Raw genomic sequence first — 8,698 nt, 5'->3', positions numbered from 1 at the left:
ACAATTTTACAATTAACAATGTATATAGGGGCACCTGGGTGGCTCGTTGGTTTAAAGTCTCTTCTTTCAGCTTGGGTCATGGTCCCAGGGTCCTGGGATGGAGCCCCGCATCAGGCTCTCTGCTCAGCAGGGAGCCTGCTTCTCTCTCCCTCTCTCTGCCTGTCTTTCTGACTACTTGTGATCTCTGTCAAATAAAGAAATAAAATCTTAAAAACAAAAACAATAAAAATAAACCCCAATGTATATAGTAGGTATATTAAAACTGAAAATATAATAAAACGTAATAAATAGAAATGGCTGATTGGTATAGGGGAGTGAAGTTGGGCAAGGAAAATAGATCAAACAGCAACATCTTGTGGTGCCAGAAAATAAAAAATGCTAAGCAAAAAAAAAAAAAAAAAAAAAAAAAAGGGAAAAAGGTAGAAAAAAAATAAAGTATGTTGTATGTAAAAAAGGAGATGAGGGAATGAGGAAAGAGGAGAGGCTTTAAAACCATGAGAAAACAGGTTCTAAGTTTTTCAGATTGGCTTAGTACCAAAATTACATGTGTTAAATAGATTCCACATTTAACCAGATGAATGAATGGTAGGTAGGCTAAAGTTTACCAAACCCAAAACAATCTCTCTATTGAACAGAATATTCTGTTTTTGATTTTTTCAATTCAGTGAGGTATCATTATTTGATTTTAAGAGATTCCTCTTAGATCTTTTTTTCCCAAAGATTTTATTTATTTCAGAGAGAGAAAAAGTGTGCAAGCAAGGGATGGGAAAGTAAGGAAGAAGCAGGCTTCCCACTGAGCAGAGAGCTTGATGCAGGTCTCGATCCCAGAGCCCTGAGAGCATGACCTGAGCCGAAAACCAGATGCTTAACAACTGAGCCATCCAGGTACTTCTTTCTTTCTTTACTGTTTTGAAGATTTATTTATGAGAGAGAGAGAGTGAGCCCATGTAGAGCAGGTGACGATAGAGGGAGAGGGAGTCTTAAGCATTAGAATGCATTGAGTTTGATACAGGGCTTGATCAGGATTGACCCTGATAAAGGGCTCAATCCCAGAACCACAAGATCATGACCTGAGCTGAAATCAAGATTCAGACCTTAACCAACTGACCCAGCCAGGCATTCACCCACCTTTTCAAGATTTGAAAGAGAGTAGTTTTTATTATTTGTTATTGTAGGCTGTACCCCCAAGATTGTGTTTGCACTCCCAAGATAAACAGTCACATGCTCTGCCAAATGAGCCAGCTAGGTGCCCCAGAATTCTACTGAAAAATAGGACGTATTTCTCCCTTCTTCACTGTCTCTTCCTATTGTTTAATCATTCTTTAATATTTTAATAATGAAGGGGGTGCCTGGATGGCCCAGTCAGCTAAGCATCTGCCTTTGGCTCATGTCATGAGCACAAGGTTCTTGAACTGAGTCCTGCATCAGGTTCCCTGGTCAGCGATGATCCTGTATCTCTCTCTGCTCTTCCCCATGCTTGTGCTCTCTCTGACAAAAAAAATAAATAAAATCTTTAAAAAACATATTTTAACAATTACAGATCCCAGTGCAACAGAACCACATTCATTTCCATTCTAGAAATGAAAAAAAAAATCTAGTAATATAAGGCTAGTGCAAGATGAAACATTCCTGTTCATCAACCTGTATCACTTGGTAATCCAATTCCAAAATCAGCATTAATTTTTGCCAAAAAAGAAAGAACTAAATTTTGTCCTATTGGTCTCAAAAAGTCACTGTCAAAACCTATCTTCTGTGGGGGTAGTGCCAGAGGGACCCAGGAGGAAGCTAAACACACACACCCAACTGGCCCTCAGGCAACATCTCAGCAGGAGGTCTGAAAATGATTAAATAGGATTCAGAGCCTGATAATAAAATAACAAACATCTAGAATACAATAGATAATTGTCACACAAATTCCTAGAATATCATAAAATGAAGGAAATATTAATAAAAGTTTGAATCAGATGCTAAAGTATCTGAGATTAATTTTAAATAAACAATCATACAAATACTTCAACACGAAATTACAAATCTCTTAAAACCACCAATAGAAAATCTCAGGAAATAGAAATAACAAGACATGCAAATGTAAGGCATGAAACTGAAAAATCCATTAATCAAATTATAAAACAAAACAAGAGCAGACTGTCAGAATAACCTAGCTGAACAAACATAAACAGGTTAAAAAATGAACACAGCAAAGAGATTAAAAAAACTATAAAAAATAATGGTTCACACATCTGCTATTTGTCAAAGATAGTATCAAACCAAATGAAGCCAACTGAATATCAAATGGATAAATTTCAAAATAATTCACATTAAACACATAATTAAACTTCTGAAAATTAATGACCAAGAAAAAGTGTGGAAAGCAAGTCAGAGACAAAGACAAAAGCATAAGAGCTCAAAGAATTTGAAAGACAGTGGATTTCTGATTTGAAGTTACAGGAAGAAGGAAATGACACATGATTTCTCAAGTACTGAAAACACACAACACAACACAAAAAACCAGTGTCAATCCAGAACTGTATAACTAATAAAGTTTTCCTTCAGAAATTAAAGAGAAATAAAAAGTCTCAGATGAAGGAAAACTCAAAATACTAGTTGTTAAAACATTATTTATAGAAAGGTCAGAGCCGCATTGTGATTCCAGGGCCCAGGTCCTGGGATCAAGTCATAAGTTGGGTTTCCTGCTCAGCAGGAAGTCTGCTTCTCTCCTCTGCTGCTTCCCCTGCTTGTGCTCTCTCTCTACTTCTCTCTTGTTGACAAATAAATAAAAGGTAAAAGAAAATAATAATAAATAAAGGCCAAATCAAATTCTCTTAACAAAAAGGAAATGAAACGGATGGGCCGAAGCTTTAGGAGAGGATCAACAAAAAAATTAGGGTGATGAATAACTTCTCAAGAATTTTTTGATTAGAACACCATCTGATGTGATGCTTGGTTAATATAAAGAAAATAATTACGATATTATTTAAAAAGTGGCAGGGGGCACCTGGGTGGTTCAGTGGGCTGAGTGAGTCTCTGCCTTTGGCTCAGGTCATGATCTCAGAATCCTGGGACTGAGCCCCGCATCAGGCTCTCTGCTCTACACAGAGCCTGCTTCCCCCACCCTCTCAGGCTGCCTCTCTGCCTACTTGTGGTCTCTGTCAAATAAATAAAATCTAAAAAAAAGTGGAAAGGGCAGGGGCACCAGGTGGCTCAGTCGTTAAGTGTCTGCTTTCGGCTCAGGTCATGATTCCAAAGTCCTAGAATCGAGTCCCGCATTGGGCTCCTTGCTCAGTCCTTTCTAGCAACCCGTTTGTGTTCCCTCTCTCACTCTATCATAAATAAATAAAATCTTTAAAGAAAAAGTAAGGGGTAAAGGAAGTAAAGTTTCCACACTTCAAGGGGAAAACTTGTAGACAGGGGTAAGTTTCAAATGTATGTTTTAACACATAAAGCAATTCCTAAGAAAACTAGTCAAAAGAACATACTCAAAACACTGTACGTAGATTACTACAGAATTTCAAAATATTTTCAAGTTAAGTCAGAGGGAAAGAAAACATTAATATGAGAAGTAATGGAAGAAAAACTGAAAACATAATAAAAACAGCATTGTGCTTAAATAAATTTATCAAAAATTTAAGTTGAAAGTAAAATAAACAAAACCTAACAATATAAAACAAAAATTTTTAAGAGGGAGCTGCTGTATTAGTATCTAATAAAGGATACTTCAGAGCAAACAAAATTGTTAAAAACAGACAGATGATACATAATGATAAAGATCAAGCCACCAAGAAAACATGATCCTAAATGTTTAAAGGGTATTTTACTTATTTAGATTCATCTTTATGTCAGAGAGAGAGAGTGAGTGCATGTGCACAAGCAGGGGAAGCAAGAGAGAGTCAAAGAGAGAAATTAGAGAGAGAAGCAGGGACTTTTTAATCTCTACTCAGCAGGGAGACCGATGCAGGGCTCCATCCGAGGACCCTGGGATCATGACATGAGCTAAAGGTAGATGGCAGACACTTAAGTGACTTAGCCAGATACCGTGCATACTCAGGCACCCTGAAGTTGGGTATTTTAGAAAGTTTGACACAGCAACTGTTAAACTACTATATAGAAAATCAGCATGGATACAAAAAAATCTGGACCCAATTTATAATCAATCAACCAACCAAATGAACTAATTAAAATACACAGGACACTTCTACTGAAAGCAGAATATACAATTTTTTCACCACCCCAAAACATTCAGCAAAGACTGCATCTTGAGATGTAACGTAAAAATCAACTTAAAAGAAACACAATACACTGACCAAAATGGAACCAAATTAGAAATCATTAACACAAGAAGACATAACCAGGAAAATATTTAAATACTTGGAAATAAGTGCAATATTCAATATTAAATTTTTTTTCTTGAGAAAGTTCACAAGCAGGGAAAACAGCAGAGGCAGAGGAAGAAGCAGGCAAGCCTTCCTGAGCAGGAAGCCCAGGACCCTGGGATCATGAACTGAATGGAAGGCAGATGCTTTACCAACTGCGCAACCTGAACATGCCAAGAAAGGATAGGTATTTTTCTGTTGTTTGGGTAGATATCTAATAGTGCGACTGCTAGATCATATGGTTGTCATTTATTTAGATGGGCAATGAGTTTTTAAATTTATTTTTTAATCCAGAATTCATTGTTTATGCACCACACCCAGTGCTCCATGCAGTACGTGGTCTCTAGATTTTATTTGAGAGAGAGCTAGACAGCTAGTCGGGGCAGAGGGAGAAGCAGACTCCCTGCTGAGCAGGGAGCATGATGAGAGACTCCATCCCAGGACTCTAGGATCATGACCTGAGTTGAAGGCAGATGCTTAACTGAGACACCCAGGTGCCCAAATTCTAAGTATTTTAAGAAAACAGGAAAAGGCCACAGGGAATTTTACATAAAATAAAAAATGCAACCTACCAAATGTGAGATAAAACAAAGCTAGAACACTTAAGAAAAATTTATTGTACTAAATATGTATAGTATTTCTTTTTCCCTCCATTGCTCAATGAGATCTCTAGCTGCTTTATTTAAACTTGGGGTCAGTGATTAATCAGTTGTATGTACTACCCAGTGCTCATTACATCATGTGCCCTTACTACCCATCACTCAGTTACTCCACCCTCTCCTGCACCTACCTCCCCTCCAGCAACACTCAGTTTTTTTCCTATGATTAAGGGTCTCTTACAGTTTTGTCTTCCTCTGATTTTGTCTTGTTCTATATTTCCCAGTCTTACCCAAGATCCTGTTTGGTTTCTTAAATTTCACAAGGAGATATAATTATCTTTCTCTGGCATATTTCACTTACTTCTAGTTCCATTTCACTTTGCAAATGGCACTAATTTTTTTTTAATGGCTAAGTAATATCCCAATGTGTGTTTACGTATCTTTGTGTGTGTTACCACATCTTAATCTACTCATCTGTCAATGGACATCTGGGCTCTTTCCACAGTTTGGCTTAAGGGGGCATTGTTGCTATAAATACTGGAGTAGATGCCCTTTTGGACCACTACATTATTATCTTTCCGGTAAATACTTAATAGTGCAATTGCTGGGTCACAGGGTAGCTCTATTTTCAACATCTTGAGGAACCACCATACTGTTTTCCAGAGTCGCTGCACCAGTTTGCATTCCCACCAACAGTGTGAGAGGGCTCCTTTCTCTGCCTCCTTAACCACACCTGTTATTTCCTGACCTGTTAATTTTAGCAATTCTGACTGATATGAGGTGGTATATAATTGTGATTTTGATTTGAATTTCCTTAATGCCAAGAGATGTTGAGCGTTTTTTCATATGCCTGTTAGCCATTTGCAAATCTTTGGAGAAATGTCTGTTCATGTCCTCTGCCCATTTCTTGATGGATTATTTGTTCTTTGGGTGTTGAGTTTGATAAATATATTTTTGAATACTAGCCCTTTATCTGATAAGACATTTGCAAATATTTAAGAGAAGACTTCTAAAACTAAATTCCTATATTTACAAACAAAACCACCCACTAAAATAAATCCGAAACACGATACAAGAGAATGGTAACAAAAGAGATCAACAAAATGGAAAAACCAAACAAATCAACAGAACAAAATTCTGGTTCTCAAAACCACCTGGGAAATATTGTAGATAAACCTCTAGCAAGACTAAATATGGACAAAAACATAAACACCAATTAGAATTAAGAGTTTATCACTACAGGTTGTACATCAAAAATAGGACTATGAAAGACTGAGAAACCTTCACTACTTGGGGAAAAAAGAACAAACAAAACAAAAAACAAAACAAAACTGGAGCAATTCCTCAAAATTTAAAGGAATGAAAAATGGTACAGTCACTCGGGGAAAATACATATATTTTAAACTAACTATACAACTACCATATATTCAGCAATTGTCTTCTTAGGCATTTATCCCACAAAAATAAAAGGTGTCATTCAAACACCTGTAGATGAATCTGATACCTTTATTTAGCATAGCTCAAACAGCATATACACGTTCTTCATTGGATGAATGGCTAAACTGTGGTACATTCATACCTTGAATGGTACTCAGCAACAAAATCAGAAAGCTGATACATGCCAACATCCTGGACACATCTCCAGGGATTACACTACAAAGAAGCCTTTAGCAAAAAGTAACATACTTTATGGTTTCTTTTAGAATTATTTTTGAAATGGCTAAATTAGAAAACTAGAGAATATAACAATGTTGCCAGAGTCAAAGGCAGGAAAAGGCAGGTAAGTGTAGTGAATTTGAATATTAAAAGGCAACACGAGGGATCCAAATGGTGAAAGCAATACTTTTTTTTTTTTTTTTAAGATTTTATTTATTTATTTGACAGAGATCACAAGTTTGCAGAGAAGCAGGCAGAGAGAAAGGGGAAAGCAGAGAGCCTGATTTGGGACTCGATCCCAGGACTCTGGGATCATGACCTGAGCTGAAGGCAGAGGCTTTAACCCACTGAGCCACCCAGGTGTCCTTTTAAAACTCTTTTATTTTTATTTATTTGACACAGAGAAAGAGAGAGAGAGAGAGAGATCATAAGCAGGCAGAAAGGCAGGCAGAGAGAAGGGGAAGCAGGCTCCCCACTGAGCAGAGAGCCAGATGCGGGGCTCAATCAGGACCCTGGGATCATGAAGGTAGAGGTCTGGGCTCACCTCGGAGCGCCTGAGCCACCCAGGCGCCCTGAAAGCAATATTCTGTGTATTGACAGTATTAATAACCATACCTTGAAATAGCATATTATACTATAGTTCTACAGGATGTTTCCTCTGGGGCAAAGAGACTAACCTACATATAAAAACTTTGTTACTACTTTCTTACCATTGCAAGTGAATGCCCAATTATGTGAAAATTAAAATGTAATTAAGTAACAAAATACATATGACTACTTTACAGGCTTTCAAATTTAAAGAGAGAACAATGAAAAGATTCCTCAAACACAAAAGGTTTTTTAAGCACTTTCAATTCCAAATTTTCTATAGTAGGATGGAGTAAACACTCCATTTAGAATAATATAGATCTTTACCTTTCCAGCCCTTAATACCTTATCTGTAAAATAAAACAAGTGCCTACCCAAAGATCACTTAAGGTTAAAATAGGCATATCTGAAAAATCATTTGAATGATGCTCTGTACAAATGCATGATAGTATGTATAATTAAATCATACTAAAAGGAAAACATTATCTGGGTTGTTTCAAATACTAAAACAGACCAGTATTGTATAAAGCACTCTTGGTCAATGCTATAACAATGTTGCTTAAATATGGTAACCTGGGGTTACCTGGCTGTCTTAGTTCAAAGAGCATGTGACTCGATCTCAGGGTCATGGATTTAAGCACCATGTTGGGTGTAGATTACTAAAAAAATAAAACTAAATCGGGATGCCTGGGTGGCTCAGTTGGTTGAGCAGCTGCCTTCGGCTCAGGTCATGATCCCAGTGTCCTGGGATCGAGTCCCACATCGGGCTTCTTGGGAGCCTGCTTCTTCCTCTGCCTCTGCCTGCCATTCTGTCTGCCTGTGCTTGCTCTCTCCGATAAATAAATAAAATCTTTAAAAAAAAAATTTAAAAATAAAACTAAATCATATCAAATCAAATGAAGTTGTTAGTCTGTCTAGTATTTACCAAAGAAGATAATCTCATATCTAGGGTGTTTTCTGGAGACAACTGATCCTTCTCAAATTCATAATCTTAGCTTCACCATGGCTATGTCCTTATTCCCATTTCTTCATTAAAGCTGCTCAGACTAGTACCACTTGCTATGCTAACATCTTTGTTTATTCTCTTTTCACGACTTAGACATAGTTTTTTCAAAAGCTCTGATGTGACAAATGTTATCTCCTCTTTTCTCTTTGGTATTTTCTTTGCTCTATCTTGTTTCCTTGTTATGTAATTTTTTTTAAAGGTTGGTTTTTTTTTTAAGATTTTATTTATTTATTTGACAGACAGAGATCACCAAGTAAGCAGAGAGGCAGGCAGAGAGAGAGAGGAGGAAGCAGGCTCCCCGCTGAGCAGAGAGCCGGATGTGGGGCTTGATCCCAGGACCCTGGGATCATGACCTGAGCAGAAGGCAGAGGCTTTAACCTGCTGAGCCACCCAGGCGCCCCCTTGTTATGTAATTTTGTTCCAAAGAATTCTTGGTCCTTCTCTTTTGCGGGATTTTAACTTCCAGTCTTAGAGGTATG

Source organism: Mustela nivalis (genome assembly GCF_964662115.1).
Source record: "Mustela nivalis genome assembly, chromosome: Y".
Lineage (NCBI taxonomy): Eukaryota > Metazoa > Chordata > Mammalia > Carnivora > Mustelidae > Mustela > Mustela nivalis.
Note: the sequence above shows the minus strand (reverse complement) of the source record.